We start from the raw sequence: 16,595 nt of genomic DNA, 5'->3' as shown, positions 1-16,595 counted from the left end.
CTGGGGACCACATTTGGACCAAACTGTGTTAGACCTTATTCTCTTTCCCCACTCCTCTTAACCACTTGATTATATATGCCCTATTCCTGTCTCTTTTGCTGCTTCTTTGCATGTAATTTCTTGATCTGTGTGTGTCAGTTTACAGAATTTCTCTTCTCCTGCCAAATTTTTTATTTTCAATTTTATTCATGAGTCTTAAATTTGAATACTTCACATTTCTGTAAGCTGTTTCTATTTCAGAATTTCCTGATCAATTTTAATAGGCTTGTTTTCATGTATTATACTTTCATATATTCTTTTATTTAAATATATTGAGACTATGTTATTTTCTGTACTTATTCATTATATATAATCGGTCTTGCAAATCAAATCTTTTTTTTTTTTTCATTTGTTTCTGCAGATTCATTTATAGGACTTCTTTCCTTTATGATGAGCTCATGTTTGTTGAAATTCATCTATAGGAATTCTTTGTGGCCTGTGCTTAGAATGTGTTTCTATAGATAATATTTGTAAACTGTTTCTTTGAGGTACTTAGGGATGCTTCTCATTTGATGCTTCCTGAGATTTTTCTTATCCTATGAATCCTGGCTTCACTCTTCAGAAAATGGACTTTGGGTAAGAAGTTTCTCAGGAGAGACCTGTTGTTTTTGTTTCACTTCGTGTCAGCTCCAACTGTGTTTTTTTCTGGTGAACCTTCAATGAGGTGTTGCCCTTTGTCAGCACCTGCTTTATGCCAGGGTCTCTGATGGCCTCCTACTCTACCTGGATGTCAGGCTTCGTCCCATCCTGGATGGGTGTCTCACTACCCCAGGGACTAGAAGGCATATCAATGGAAAATGCCTGTTCCTAGCCTCACTTACCCAGAAAACACTTTGCGATACCTGGTTTCTAATTGTTTATCTTACTTTATCTCCAGGCTAGTTATGCTTTCAAATGCTTTTTCATATTTTATCTAGCTTTTTAGTTACCCTGTACTAATAAGGGGTTCCCTGTATGTCCACTTTGTCATAGAACCAGCATTCCCAGCTTTTTTCTTTTTCTTTTTCTTTTTTGGCAGAGCTTGGTATGTCTTTCCATGATGTGAGTGGCTAACTTTGATTAATATGCTAGGCCAGCAATTACAGATTAGTCATGTGACTTCGAGTAACTTGTGTCGCTCCTTTGCCCCTAGGTTTCTCAGATCAAAAGCAAGGGGACTAAGCTAGATAAAGTCTACCCTGGCTAGATGGCTCTACCATCTCTGAAATCCTATGACTCAAGGTGGTGAAAATGGAACGCGAGATGTCCTTTGTGACATAGAAGGTCGATTAAATGGATTGACTGTGCCAGGGTGTTCAACAGAAATAAGTGACTAGGTATATAGCATGCTTGCTTATAAAATTCAACTATTCAGTTTTTCTTTTCCTTTTTTTTTTTTTTGATAACAAAAATAGTAGTAATATTACAGAAGTTTCTTCATAGCGTGATTTTTTTAGGGTTCATGAGATTACCAGTTATTCCACGTGGATCCTAAAACTGCTTAAACTGTCTATTATTAAGTTTTTCTTGTTCATCTGGTGTTGGCCAATTATCACTTGGATATTAGCCAAAAAGAGTGTCATCTTCTCTTATTGAGATCTAAGTCGTCTGGTTCTGTAATGAGTATTCATATACATTGTCTTCTCAATTGGTGGTATTGGGCGAATGCCCATTTCTTTAGGTATTTAATTGGTATCTAAGGAGCTGTGCATGGAAATAATGGACTGTATAACCATCTCTCTAACTCCTTTTTATTTCAGCTGCGCTGTTAGAAGGATGGTAATCATTTTGCATTTATTCACAAAATGAAGCAATGGGGTCATCATTTTAATAATAACGGTAGCATAATAAACAATAGTTAGATATTGGAATCCCCAGAGATACACTTCATTCGTTTGCAGAATTTCCAGTTTAGGTGAGGAGACAGAATTTTAGAAAAAGTAATTAATAATATAAGATAAAAGATAACAAGTCCCAGTTGAAGGTGTGGAGAATAAGTGCTCTAGGAATTTTGTGGAGGAAGGGACAAATCATTACGAGGAGAATAACTCAATTAGATAGCATGGTATACACAACCAAAGCAAAAAAAAAAAAAAAAAAAATGAATAGGGCCAGTTAAAAATTATTTTCCTCATCATTCAAGGTAAGTGGATCAAGAGTTAATCACTTCACAGGGCTTCCCTTCTTAAACATAGCCTAATTCCTATCTTTCCTTGCTTTCCCTCCCTATCATTAAGTCAGACCATAGACTTACTTCTTTTGAACTTCCATAATGTAAACCTTAACCCTTTTTGGGGAGCTTGACCCCAAAGCTCCATCACTGTTAGGTTTGGTCTCAGTCCCAGAATCCATCTCTCTTTCCCCTTACTTTTGCAATCCCAGGAACATAAGTGCCAGTCATAGTACATTTCTCAAAGTCTGAGTTATTCAGTTTAGACTGCACACAGAGAAGATTTAGCAACAGTCTAGAGTAGAATTTGCTATCGTTTGTTAGCCTATAGAAGGAAAAGTGCACACATGCCTTCTCATTCTTCCCATCTTCCAACAGCTTTAAAAAAATACAATAGGCAGACCACATACATACATGCACATACACTCCTCCCAAAACAAGTATATATTCTATATAATAGTGTATATATATATATATATATATATATATATATATATAATAGAACCAGTTGTTCTTTGATGCCCATTCTCTGTCTACACATAGATCTTGTTGAAAGTTTGAAATAGCTTGGAATTTTTTGTTGTTTTTTTGCACCTTTGGTCAGACCAGGTACAGTATATATTTATATTAATGTCCATATGCAAAAGGGGACAGTATAAAGATTTATAGTTTTTATCCAAATAACCTGAAGGGCTATGTTCCAGTTATAAGTTAGAATTCTTGATTATTTCTGGCATTTTGCCTGAGATTGTGTTATTTTATAGTCTTTAAAATTTAGCAGATCTTCTATACATTTGAAATCAAGAGAAGAGGAATTTTTCATCTTCAAAATATTAGTGGACCAACCAGACACACTATTAAAACTTCATAAGTAAAATGAAAATTTATTGTTTTTTATTTTTTTTAACTTTTATTTACTTTTGAGACAGAGAGAGACAGAGCATGAACGGGGGAGGGTCACAGAGAGAGAGGGAGACACAGAATCTGAAACAGGCTCCAGGCTCTGAGCTGTCAGCACAGAGCCCAACGCGGGGCTCGAACTCATGAGCCATGAGATCATGACCTGAGCCGAAGTCGGACGCTTAACCCACTTAACCACCCAGGTGCCCCAGTAAAATGAAAATTTAAATGAGCTTGGAAAAGTCCATCATCAAGACAAGAGGTTTGAATAATATGCTCTGTAACTTGTTATCAAAGACATAATGACTACATATGTGTGACAGAAGATTGCATCTTAACATTATGTGTGAGGCAACAAATACATTTTTTAATATTTTTTTCATCCTTAGTAAATTCACATCTGCTTAGGTCGATATTGTTCCTCTTTGGACATAAGACATGTGTTCTTGATAGACTAATGTTTTTTTTTAGGGGTCACAATATTATAAAATGGAGAAACAGATGCCTGGGTGGCTCAGTTGGTTAAGTGTCTAACTCTTGGTTTTGGCTCAGGTCATGATCTCACAGTTGTGAGTTTGATCCCCGCATCGGGCTCTGCACTGACAGTGGGATTCTCTCTGTCTGCCTCCCCCTCTGCCCATTCCCCACTCATACTCTTAAAAATAATTAAACATTTTTAAAAATGGAGAAACAACTTCATTTTATCTATACAAGAAATTATTTTTTTAAGTTTATTTTTTTTGAGAGAGACAGAGACAGCGGGAGTGGGGGTGGGGCAGAGAGAGAGGGTGAGAGAGAATCTCATGCAGGCTCCACACTGCCACTGCAGAGCCCATTTGGGGGCTCCAACCCACAAAGCTGGGAGATCATGACCTGAGCCAAAACCAAGAGTCGGCCGCGTAACCAACGGAGCCACCCAGGTGCCCAGGAAATTATTTGCTTTCAAACTCGTTAAAAAATTTTTAGGCAGAAGTCTCTTGCACCACATAATTGTCTGTTCATTGTAGGTATGTCAGCCTGTACATACCAGTGTTTCAAACCCCTCTTTACTTGGGATTAAAATTATGATACTTTTTTCCCCCCAAAAATGTATTACATCACCTTTGAAGCCAGGGAATACATCTTCTACTTCTCCATCCCATTTAACAGCAGGCGAAGTGCAAGACATGTCATAGATGCTCTGTAAATAGATACGTTCGTGGTCTGAGAGTGCCTAGACGTTGCATGACGTTATATATATATATGTATTAAAAAAAAAAAAAAGGTGAATAGCTGATGTGATCAGATGGTGGGGGGAGTTAGGAAGTGACCTTTTGGGAAGATTAATGAGTGAAATATTGTCTGATTTCATAGAAAAGTGGAAGTCCATGTGATAGTCCACGTGGCCGTACGACAAGGATGAATCAACAACGAAAGTAAGAAGTGGAGCAGCAAGGGAGTATTATCTGAACGGCTCAAATTATGTTATGCTTTGCATTTTTATCACACTTTGTTGCTCCCCGCCCCCTTTTCTTGGACCTTAGGAATAGAAGTAGAAGCTGATTTATGAGTGAGAGTCAGTGCAGAGTGTCAGGTTTCTATAATGAGATTATATATTAAATCTAATGAAGGGAAAATATGCTTACCCAAACCAAATGACAGTGCCACGATTAAACAGCTCAAGATCCCTCCGTGGATTTGTTTAGACAATATCACAGGTAAAGTGACCTCCTCTTCCCCTAGGTTTGTGATCAATTCTGTGAAATGAAGATTTATGTCTTTTATTATTCTGATGACATAACAATATGATCACAGAAGCAAACACGCACAAAGTGGAACTAGGAAACGAGAGGATGCATTATGGGTATTGTGGAGGTCTGCTGAGATTAATCACCTGTGTTGCATTTTATGGGGACTGCGGACTTCCTTGTGGCAGTGCAGTTATGAGCCTGTATTTACCCTTTAATTTAAATCTTCAAGGTACAGTTTTGTAAACACACACAGGCGTGCATGTTCTCATACCCCCCCCACACACGCACAAAATTATGACCTTATGGGGGAAGAAAACTTTGTCCTTCTTCCCTTCTAGGTTCCTTTGGCTGAAATAATAATGGAGTTGATAGAACAGAGATTAACAAGAGAAAAACAAGTTTAATGTTCTCTAAGTTGACTTGTTTATTTTGAGAGAGAGAGAGAGAGAGAGAGAGAGAGAGAGAGAGAGCGTGCGCGCATGAGCAAGCAAGGAAGGGGCAGAGAGAGAGGGAGAAAGAATTCCAAGCAGGCTCTGCACTATCAGCATAGAGCCCGATGCGGGGCTCAAACTCATGAGCTATGAGATCATGACCTGAGCCGAAACCAAGAGTCTGAGCTTTCTTAACTGACTGAGCCACCGAGGTGCCCCAAGAAAAACAAATTTAATTATGTACACACGAGGGCCCCACAAAGAAATGAGTGGCCCCCCAACAGTCAAGCAATTCAGCTTTGCATACCATTTTGAGCCAAGGAGAAACCAAGTAATGGTCTGGGAGTTCAAAAGGGGAGGAAGACCATTTATAGGAGGATGGGAGGATCAAATGCCTGGTAAACAAATGTTTGCCATGGCATGCAGGTAAGTCTGACATAAAATGCTATCTCGGAGATGAGCCATCTTTCTGGTGCAGGCTCCCTATCTAAATTATTTTAGGCAGTTAAAGGAGACGTAAAAAGCTTTTCTTGAGTCTGTTGGCTTTGATTTTCTTCAGCTTGAAATAATCTGCCTACTAGGATGGAACATTCTGGGCTCCAGCTTTGAACCCCATCATTTACCTCCTCTGAAACTTTTTCCCTAGAAATTACACATACTGAAAGCTGAGCTGTTAGTTTGCTCCGGTATTTCATTGAGTTAATCTTTTAGTCATGAAAATTAATCTTTTAGTCAGTTCAGTTAAACAGTTGTGTCTCGTTTTAGGAAGTGATACACAGCTGGGCTCCCAAAGTTAGGCCTATATTGTGTGAGCAATCAGGTGTTTAATAAGGAAATTTTATGGAAACAAAAACAATGATCCGTGATTGGAGCAAATTATAAACCAGTTTTTGAGTTCTGAGGAGAGCCAGTCAAGAAGATTTCTTGCTGTCAAACTCAAACCCTCTTCAGACAGAGTGAGGGTTGGCAGTAGCAGTCTGACAGATTTTCCTGGTTTACAGTTTGAACATCTCTGGTGACCTTTCTGAGTGGCCCACACAGCAACAGGCATGAAGATTATCTATACATGACCTGTTGTGATTTCTCTGAAGTTTATATCAAGTGGACCAACTTTAGTTGGCATAATTTTGAAACAAACAACAACAACAACAGAAAAAACAGTTTTAGTTCTCAGTTAATGCCAAGTCATAAGGGTGGGATAAAAATTGAAAGTGTTAGTTTGGAGAGTTGTAGCCAAATATTGGAGGAAACAGTAAGAATTTAGGATTCGGTTCAGTGTACAGGTAAAAAACAAAACCTCAAGGACAATTAACAGAACTAGAATCTAATATCCACAAGTATGTATTGTTACAGTGTCTACTGAAACATAATTTTTCTCGCTACAATCTCCCCCATTTCTATCAAAGATAACCAGGAAGACTGATTGGTTTGCCAATTACATCATTTCAAAAACGTTGGCTTGATTACTTACATAAGGGCAGCAAGAATAACAATTGGCCATACAGAATCTTTTAATCCACTTTGCTGGAACTTTTTGTAAGGAATCTCCACTTGAACTTCTTGAGGATAGGAAGCCATACCAAGAACTTGCCATCAAATTACACCTGCAGTTCATATATATATTTGGGTTAATTTGTCTCTTCTCAAGGTCCCCAAAATATCCTGAGGTTCTTGCACCTGCCAGAAAGTGACCTTCGTCACTCACCTGATAAGACTGGTGAGTACCCTGTAAGCAAGGCACCAGGCCAGTTTTTCCAGGGGATCTTCTTGACTCCATAAAGTCAACCTGAGTTCCTTAAAAGCTGTCTGGGTACATCTGAATCTTTGTACATTTCTTTCATTCTAAATATGACATTCTAGCCAAAGCTTCGGTGATATAATCTATGTTTCCAATTGTGTTCTATTAGAAGGAGGACATGTTCTTAGTGGACATCTGTCACCATGCAGTGCTTTTACAATACCATTGACTTTATTCCCTATGCTGAACTCTGTATTCCCATGACTTACTCATTCCATGACTGGAAGCCTGTATCTCCCACACCCCTTCACCCATTCTTCCCATCCCTCACCCCCTCTCTTCTGGGAACCATCAATTCTCTTTATTTATGAGACCCAGCCTTCTTAAATAATCAAAGACTTGATATGAAACACAGGAAATGATTTTGTCAAGACACAAAATCTTTGTTTTAGGCACATTACTTAAAATGCAAAGGAAAACATTACCGAATATCAAGAGTAGATCATTTGTCCAAGAAAACTTTGTCCTTTTAGCAGATGAAGTAAAATTAAGTTTCAGTTTTGCATAAAGACACTATTGTGATTAAAACTTAATTATAAAAACTTATAATAACAATTCAGTTTTTAGCCAACATGACCACACAATTTCATCTTTTGCTTTCTCATCAACCTTCTGTATCCATAGTTTATTCTTTATTTTCCTCCCTTCTATTCAAAATTAACCAGCTTCATTTTAGGGCAAAGTATTTTTTTATTTCTCTCAACAAAAATGCATATCCATACTTCCTAACCTTTTCTAACCAAAAAAAAAAAAAAAAAAAAAAAAACCAAGAAACAAAAGCCCACATAATTTTGTTTTTGTTTCCCTTGCCTCAGGAAACATATCTAGGAAGATGGTGCTAGGGCCAGGGTCAGAGAAATTACTGCCTATCCTCTCTTCTAGGATTTTTATGGTGTAAGGTCTCATATTTAGGTACTTAATCAATTTTAAGTTCATTTTCATGGACATATATGAAAGTGGTCCAGTTTCATTCTTTTGCATGTAACTGTCCAGTTTTCCCAGCACGGTTTGCTGAAGAAACTGTCTTTTTCCCATTGGATACTGTTTCCTCCTTTGTTGAAGGTTAGTTGACTCTATAATCGTGGGTTGATTTCTTGCCTTTCTATTCTATTCCACTGATCTTTGTGTCTATTTTTGTGTCAGTGCCATACTGTTTAGATTACTACATGTTTGTAATATATCTTGACATCTGGAATTGTGATACCTCCAGTTTTTTTCCATTTTCATGATTGCTTTAGCTATTGGGTTATTTTGTTATTCCATGTAGATTTTAGGATTATTTGTTCTAGTTCCATGAAAAATGTTGGTATTTAGATAGAGAATGCATTGAACCTGTAGATGGCTTGAGGCAGAATGGACATTTTAACAATATTGGTTCTTTCAATTGATGAGCATGGAGTATCTTTCTATTTGTGTCATCTTCAATTTCTTTCATTAGTGTTTTATAGTTTTTGGAGTACAAATATTTCACCTTTTTGGTTAAGTTTACTCCTAGGTATTTTATTCTTTTTGGTGCAATCGTAAATAAGACTGTTTTGGTAATTTCTCTTTGTGCTGCTTCTTTATTGGCATATAGAAATGCAACAGATTTCTATATATTAATTTTGTGACTTTACTGAATTCATTTATAAGCTACTTTATAATATAATTATGATATAATTATAATATAATTACATAATACTATAAATTCATTTATAAGTCTACTGGCGGAGCCTTTAGGGTTTTCTATATATAGTACCATGTCATCTGTAAATAATGAAAGTTTTACTTCTTCCTTACTGATTTAGATGCCTTTTCTTTTTGTTGTCTGATTGCTATGACTAGGACTTCTGGTACTGCGTTAAATAAAAGTGGTGAGAGTGGAAATCCTTGTCTTATTCCTGACCTTAGGGTAAAAGCTCTAGATTTTCCCCATTGAGTATGTCAGCTGAGGGTTTTTTTTGTTTTTTGTTTTTAACATAAGGCCATTATTATGTGGAGGTGTATTCCCTCTAAACCTACTTTGTTGAGAACTTTTATTATAAACGGATGTTGTATTTTGTCAAAGGCTTTTTCTGCATCTATGATCATGTTCTTACCCTTCCTCTTAATAGATACGACGTATCGCATTGATCGATTTGTGAACATTGAACCATGTTTACTACCCAGAAGTAAATCCCACTTGATCATGATAAATCATTTTCTCTTAATGTATGGTTGGATTTCATTTGCCAATATTTTGTTGAGAATTTTTACCTCTGTGTTCATCAGAGATATCTGTCTGCAGTTCTCTTTTTTGTAGTTTCTTTATCTGGTTTTGGTATCAGAGTAATGCTGGCCTCATAGAATGAATTTGGAAGTTGTACTACCTCTTCTGTATTTTGGAAAGGTTTTAGAATAACAGGTATTAATTCTCCTTTAAATGTTTGATATAAGTCATCTGTGAAGCCCCCTGTCCTGGACTTTTGTTTGTTGGGAGTTTTTTGACTACTGATTCAATTGCATCACTAGGAATTGGTCTGTTCAGTCGCATTGCTAGTAATTGGTCTGTTCAAATTTTCTATTTGTTCCTGCTTCAGATTCGGTAGTTTATATGTTTCAAGGAATTTATCCATTTCTTCTAGAATGTCCAATTTGTTGCCATGTAACTTTTCATAATGTTATCTTACAGTCCTTTGTACTTTTTGTTACCATTTGTTATTTCTTCTCTTTTATTTGTGATTTTGTTTGAGTCCTTTCTCTCTCTCTCTCTCTCTGTCTTTTTCTTTCTGATGAATCTGGCTAGAGGTTTATCAGTATTGTTTGTCTTTTCAAAGAACCATATCCTGGTTTCGTTGATCCAGTCCATTGTTGTTTTTGTTTGTTTGTTTGTTTTTAATTTCTATATCCTTTGTTTCTGCTCTAATCATTATTGTTTCCTTCCTTCTGTTGGTTTGGGATTTTATTTGTTCTTTTTCTAGCTCCTTTAGGAGGTAGGTTAGGTTGTTTATTGAGATTTTGGGTTTTTTTGTTTTGTTTTGTTTTGTTTTTTGCTTTTTTACAGCTCTTTTACAGGTAGTACTGTATTACTATAAACTTGCCTTTTAGAACTGCTTTTGCTGCATCCCAAACATTTTGTACATTGTATTTTGATTTTCTTTCCTTTTTTTAAAGATCTTTATTCATATTTGAGAGAGAGAAAAACAGAACACAAGTGGGGGAGGGGCAGAGTAAAAGGTAGACACAGAAACTGAAGCATGCTCTGGGCTCTATCAGCACGGAGCCCAATGTAGGGCTTGAACGCATGAACCGTGATATCATGAGCTGAGCCAAAGTCAGATGCTTAACCAACTGAGCCACCCAGGTGCCCCTGTATTTTGATTTTCATTTCTCTCTGGGTAATTTTTTATTCTTTGATTTCTTGGTTGACCCATTCATTGTTTAGTAGCATGTTACTTAGCCTCCATGTATTTATAGTCTGTCCAGATTTTTTCTTATGGTTGATTTCTAGTTTAAGTGTTATGGTCAGAAAAGGTACATGGCAGGGGAGATGTCTGGGTGGTGCATTTGGTTGAGTGTCTGACTTCAGCTCAGGGCATGACCTCAGTTCGTGAGTTCGAGTCCCAAGTTGGGCTCTACACTGACAGCTCAGAGCCTGGGGCCTGCTTTAGATTCTGTGTCTCCCTCTCTCTGCCCCTGCCCTGCTGCCGCTCCCTGGCTTGCGCTCTGTCTCTTTTCTCAAAAACAAACAAACATTACAAAAAGAAAAAAGAAAAGGTACATGGTATGACTTCAGACTTTGTGAATTTATTGAGGTTTGTTTTGTGATCAATTAGTTTTTGTTGTTGTTATTGTTGTTGTCGTCATCATTAAATGTTTTCTATATTTGGGTGCTTTCATGTTGAGTACATAAATATTTACAATTGTTACATCTTCTTGGTGGATTGTCCCCTTTATTATAGTTTCCTTCTTTGTCTCTTGGTATAGTCTTTGTCTTGTCTGATGTTAAGAATCACTAGCCTAGATTTCTTTTGACATCTATTTGCACTATACATGTTTCTCCATCACCTCACTTTCAATCTGCATATCTTTAGGTCTAAAATGAGCCTCTTCAGATAGCATACAAAAGGATCTTGCTTTTTTTATCGATTTAATTACCTGTGTCTTTTGATGGGAGCATTTAGTCCATTTACATTCAATTTAATCACTGATAGGTATGTGCCTACTGCCATTTTGTTACTTGTTTTTAGTTGTTTTTGCCTTGCTCCTTCTCTTGTTTGCTGGCTTTCATTAGCGATACACTTGGATTCCTTTGACTTTATTTTTTGTATACCTGTTCCTGTTTTTTGATTTGTGGTTACCATTAAGTTTGTATATAACCTTTTCTATATAGTAGTATATATTAAGTTGATGGTTGCTTATTTGGACACATTCTTTACTTATCTCCACTCTTCATATTATAGGCATATGGTGTTATACTTTATGTCCTTTTATTTTGTGAGTCCCTTGAGTGAGTCTTACAGATATGATACTTTTACTGCTTTTATGTTTCCTACTTGTCTTAATGTTACTTCCATTAATATTTGCTGTAGAGCTCATTTAGTGGTCATGAACTCCTTCAGCTTTTGTTTGTCTGGGAAACTCTTTATCTCTCCTTCTATTCTGAATGATAGCCTTGCTTGATAATAGAGTATTCTTGGCTGCAGGCTTTTTGGTTTTGGTTTTGGTTTTGGTTTTGGTTTTGGTTTTGGTTTTGGTTTTGGTTTCTTTTTAGCATTTTGAGTATATCATGTCTTCTGGCCTTCAAAGTTTCTACTGAAAAATCGGCTGATAGCTTTATAGGGATTCCCTGGTATGAAACAGCCTTCTTTTCTTTTCCTGTTTTTAAAATCCTTCCTTAATTGCTATTTTTTGCCATTTTAATTACTATGTGTCATGGTTTAGACCTCCTTGGTTTAGTTTTGTTGGGAGGTCTCTGTTTCTCCTGGATCTGGATATCTGTTTTCTTTCCCAGAATAGGGAACTTGTTAGCTATTATTTTTTCGAATAAATTCTCTGCCCCCTCTTCTCTCTCTTCTTCTGGTATCCCAATAATGTGAATGTTATCACAGTTGATGGAATCACTGAGCTACCTAAGTCTGTTCTCATTTTGCATATATTTTTTTTTTTTCTCTCACCTGGTCAGCTTGATTCGTTTGTGTTACTCTGTCCTCCAGGTTGTTAATTCATTCCTGTGCTTCCTGTAGCCTGCTACTTATTTCATCTAGTATATTTTAAATTTCATTTATTGTGTTCTTCATCTCTGATTTTTGTTTGTTTTCTGTGTCTTTGTTACAGGTTTTATGGATGTCTGCCATTCTTTTCTCAAGTCCATTGAGAATCTTTATGATCATTACATTAAATTCTCCATAAGGCATATTATTTATATCTGTGTCACTTAGGTCTCTTTCTTTGGTTTTGTCCTGTTCTTTTATTGGGAACAGAGTCCTTTGCTTCCTCATTTTGCCTAACTCTTTGGGTCTCTTTCTGTCTTTTAGGAAAATCAGCTACATCTTCTGCTTTGGAAAGTAGTAGCCTTGTGAAGAGGAACAGGCAGTGTCCCCTGTTCACCAGAACCTGGCACTTCAGGGGCGCTTCCTTTGTGTGCACTCTGCTGTTGTGTCTTGTCCACCTTGTCCTTCAGTCCTGTTGTCTTCAGTGGCTCTTTTTACATCTTGTGGGCAGTGTTTGGTCCCCGTGGTGTTAGGGGACCAGTTTGGAGCTGCCTTAGGCTTGAGTTGAGTCGATCAGGAGTTTGCTAGAAACGTAGTAGCTCCAAAACCCCAGGGCACTTTCCTTGTGTTGTCCCTTGATAAGTTTTCATTGGTGGGTGGGGCCTGCAATCAGACCAACTGTCTGCCTCCAAGCCATTGCTGGGCCAGCATCAACTGGTGTGTGTGGTTCTCTCCCCCTCACCCAGGGAAGGAGTCACTCTGGAGTGATGCTGTCTTCTGTAGGAGTTGCTTGCGCACGCAGTGCTCGTGGCACCACTTTGGATGGGCTGCATCTGAGGGTGTATAGGAGAGGATGTGTGCTACCCCAGGAGTGGGCTGGTATGGGGTACACGGTTGATGGAGTAGATGCTGGTCTGCTTGCCAAGTGAGATCTGCTGCTGGGCTGTTGGGGCCAGGTTGGCCTGGGTGGTGCACACTCCACATGGGCAGCAGGCACAATGTTAACAAGATACATACTGGTCTTCCGCGGCCTGGCCGTCACTGCAGCTAAGAAAGAGGCCGCGCAAAGCATGCAGGTGGGGAGATGTGTTGGCAAGGTTTGTGCTGGTCTTTTTGGGGAGGGGATCCACAGCTCAGGGACTGAGGCCCACATTGTTGGGAAGGGTGGATCCAATGGCATGAATGCAGTCATATGGCTGGTTCCCACAGGTGGCCTTGTGTTGATGCTGGGTGTGGAGGAAGCAGATGGCACCTGCCAGCTCCTCTGTTCCCAGGGGGGTCTTCCTATGATCCCTGTCTCTCCAGGATCTACATAGACTTACATAAACACGCAGATGAACAGAGATCTTGTAAGCTTCCATTTTAAAATTTTAACCATGAACAGGTATAACAATATAAAACTCACTAATGTATAAATAATAGAGTAAGTTATCTGCTCAGATGAGTAAAGCTTTTTACTACTTGTGTAGAAAACTTTCAGGATTTGTGTTTGTCCTTGACAGGGTAATCTTAATGAGGCTGTGGTCTAGAGTTTGGGCAAAAGAGACTTTTTGGCAGTTTGTATTAATGCACGTATGTATGTTGTCGTTGTTGTTTACTTGAAAATGGTCTCTTTATTCTTTTTTTTGTCATAGCAGCGCTGTGACTTTGGGCAAGCTAATTAACCTCTCAGTCCTTACTTGTGAATTAAAGATAATTATATACCCCTTACAATATTGTTGAGTGTGAAAACATATATGTAAGTACTCATATTGAGTGCACATAGTGACCATCAGTAAGCTTTGCTATTGTTTATCATTTTAAAGGGTCTCTTTTCTAATTTGTTTTCTCCTCCCCCTCCTCCTCCCCCTCCCCCTCCTCCTTCTCAACCACCACCACCTCCACTACCCCCTTTTAGTTTCAAGCAAGTGTTAGTTACCTCCTGGGGTGTTTACATGTCAAAGACATGGTAAGATTTACATGTTCAAGGGACAGAAAAACACTGTCTACCCTGGGCCTAGAGATGAGGCTGGAGTGCTCTGTAAATCATGTAGGGAAAGGGAAGCCAAAACAGGCAACTGATTGTTTAAGGAATTTCCTGGGGAAGGTAGAGAAGTTTGGGAATGGAAGAGATGTGATTGGATTTTAAGAAGGGGAATTTATGTTGAATATAGACTTGAATTATGTTCTAAGTTTAATTTTTGTTTTTTCCTCTTATTATGGGAGTGCCCAAGGGTAGCCATTATGCTCCTTTATATCTACCTTTTAATTGAGTATCATAGGTACCAATAGGACAGTTGTTTAGAATACTCTAATTTTTTTTTTTTTAATACTGAAGTTTTTCTATTTCAAAAGAAACCTCTGGCTATTGATGCACAAGATCTATTAATCTCTATAGCAACTCAAACCAGTAAGCCTTATTTTTTTTTTAAGTTTATTCATTTCTGAGAGAGAAAGGGAGAGAATGGAGGAGGGGCAGAGAGAGGGGGGAGAGAGAATCCCAAGCAGGCTCCACACTGTCAGCACAGACTGATGTGGGGCTTGAACTCACAAATCGTGAGATCATGACCTGAGCTGAAAGCAAGAGTCAGAGGCTCAACTAACTGAGCCACCCTGGCACCCCTACCAGTAAGCCTTTTTTATCATGTAAGTAAAGATGCAAGAAGCATCCTAAAGAGGAGTGCAAATAATGCAGCCCTTATCCAGAGAGTTCACTCCAGAGTTAGCCTAAGAAAGCAGAGACCTTCAGGTCATGGTTGGTAAAAATGGTATAGTAAAAACAGTGTCTGTGATCCCTCATGGGGTCATGAGACACCTCTGGTCATAGACCCACCAATCTGTGGCAACCAGGTAGGCACTACTGGAATGAGACTTTTCTAGCACTAACAAGGCAATGGAGATTGAGATGACAAAGGCCCTTAATAGACTGGGACCCATATGACAAAGTTTCCCTGGGGGTTGGTATGGCTGGACAATGAGAGTGCTCTTGTGAACCTCAGTCTTAAAACCTCAGTCTACTCAATGGGCCACACAACTTGTGCATTTCTGCTGGCAAAAACCCGAGAGAATATTCTCACTGGTCACAAAACCAGGCTCTCAGGACATAAAACAAGATGAAAGGAAAACCTATCTGATTTTTATGTAGCAGACCCACAGCAAAGTTTAAACAGACACTGGTCCAGTAAGAACTGTGAACTGGCCAGTCTGTGAGGCCAGCTGGAAATGTCGGTTAGTCGGACCTATGCCTGTGTTCTACCCTGTGGTTTTCTCTCTTAGGAAAATGACACAAAAGACTTAGATAGACTGTGGCCGTCCCTTGGAGGAAAGGGATCTATAGGAAACAAGGGTACTCTTAAGAGATTTTTACCAGAATTGCTCTACTGAAGGAACTAGTTCACACAAGTATTTTCTCCTGCTAATGTGAATTTGGAAAAAAAGAAAAGGACTTTCACCACTTTCACTTCCACCAGATCTGCCGGCAGAGATCCAGGTGACTGTAAGAATTCTTACCTTCTCCTGGCCCCTGTCAGAGGTCCCAGGATCTCTCAGCTGTAGCACCTCTGGGGTGAGCAGGGCCCAGTGAGTGTGGAACTCCATGTTGGTGCATGAAATCTGCAGGGAAGAAGCACTTTTCCCTTCTCCATTCTAGGTTCTTTGGTTGGACTCATAATCAAATTGATAGAAAACAGTGTAACAAGAGAAAAACAAATTTACTTATGTATATTCAGGAGTCCCACAGAGGCATGAGGTGCCCCCTGACAGGCAATTGAGGCTTATATGCCGCTGTGCCCTAAGGAGAAAGGGGAAAGAGGTTGTGACTTCAAAGAGGAAGAAGACAATTCACACAAAGATGGGAGGGGCAAATGTTTGGTAATCGATTGCTTGATTGAATAAAACACTAAGAGTTCTTTGGTAACCACTTACTTCCTGATACAGGTCATCTCTCTAGATTATTTTAGGCAGTTAAGAGAGAAGTAAAAAGCTCCTCTTGAATTTGATTGTCTTCAGCTTGAAATAATCTGCATACCAAAGCGGCACATTCTGGAGTGGCTTTCCCTGTGAACCCTATCAACCTCATCTTCAATCTTGTAGGTCACAGCAGTTTAAATGGGTATTGTCCTCACTGCAAGTGCTTGCTCAACCAGAATGATTTCTGTGACACCTCAGCTTTGCTGGAGCAAAGGCATGAGTGGTAACTGGACCTTCACAGGGTCAACACTTGAAAAGCCTGATAAATCCAAGCTCTAAGCACCCTACCATCATCACCCCACCCATTCTTAGAAGGGAAAACAATACAGAGAGAGTAGCAGTCAGCCCTGTAGAAAAGAATTTGTATGAAGAAGAAAACCATTTATAGGCTATAATTTAAAGAAGATGTAATTTACCAAAATGTCCATC

At 38.6% G+C, this 16,595-nt stretch overlaps 1 protein-coding gene and 1 long non-coding RNA gene across 14 annotated transcripts in view; one reads left to right on the top strand and one right to left on the bottom strand.

Annotated features, from left to right (window-relative positions):
• Positions 1–16,595, top strand: part of UNC5D (unc-5 netrin receptor D) — a 554,486-nt gene that overhangs the window by 404,683 nt on the left and 133,208 nt on the right. The gene's annotated exons all lie outside the window — the stretch shown is intronic.
• LOC125164364 (uncharacterized) lies at positions 4,084–6,845 on the bottom strand. Its single transcript, XR_007151733.1, has 3 exons — positions 6,721–6,845; positions 4,714–4,824; positions 4,084–4,268 (listed from the first exon to the last, which is right to left on the bottom strand). It is a non-coding gene; the product is annotated as an uncharacterized LOC125164364 (long non-coding RNA).

This window comes from Prionailurus viverrinus, chromosome B1 (assembly GCF_022837055.1).
Source record: "Prionailurus viverrinus isolate Anna chromosome B1, UM_Priviv_1.0, whole genome shotgun sequence".
Taxonomy (NCBI): Eukaryota; Metazoa; Chordata; class Mammalia; order Carnivora; family Felidae; genus Prionailurus; species Prionailurus viverrinus.
The sequence above is the reverse complement of the archived record's forward strand: the minus strand, read 5'-3'. Positions and strand labels throughout refer to the sequence as shown.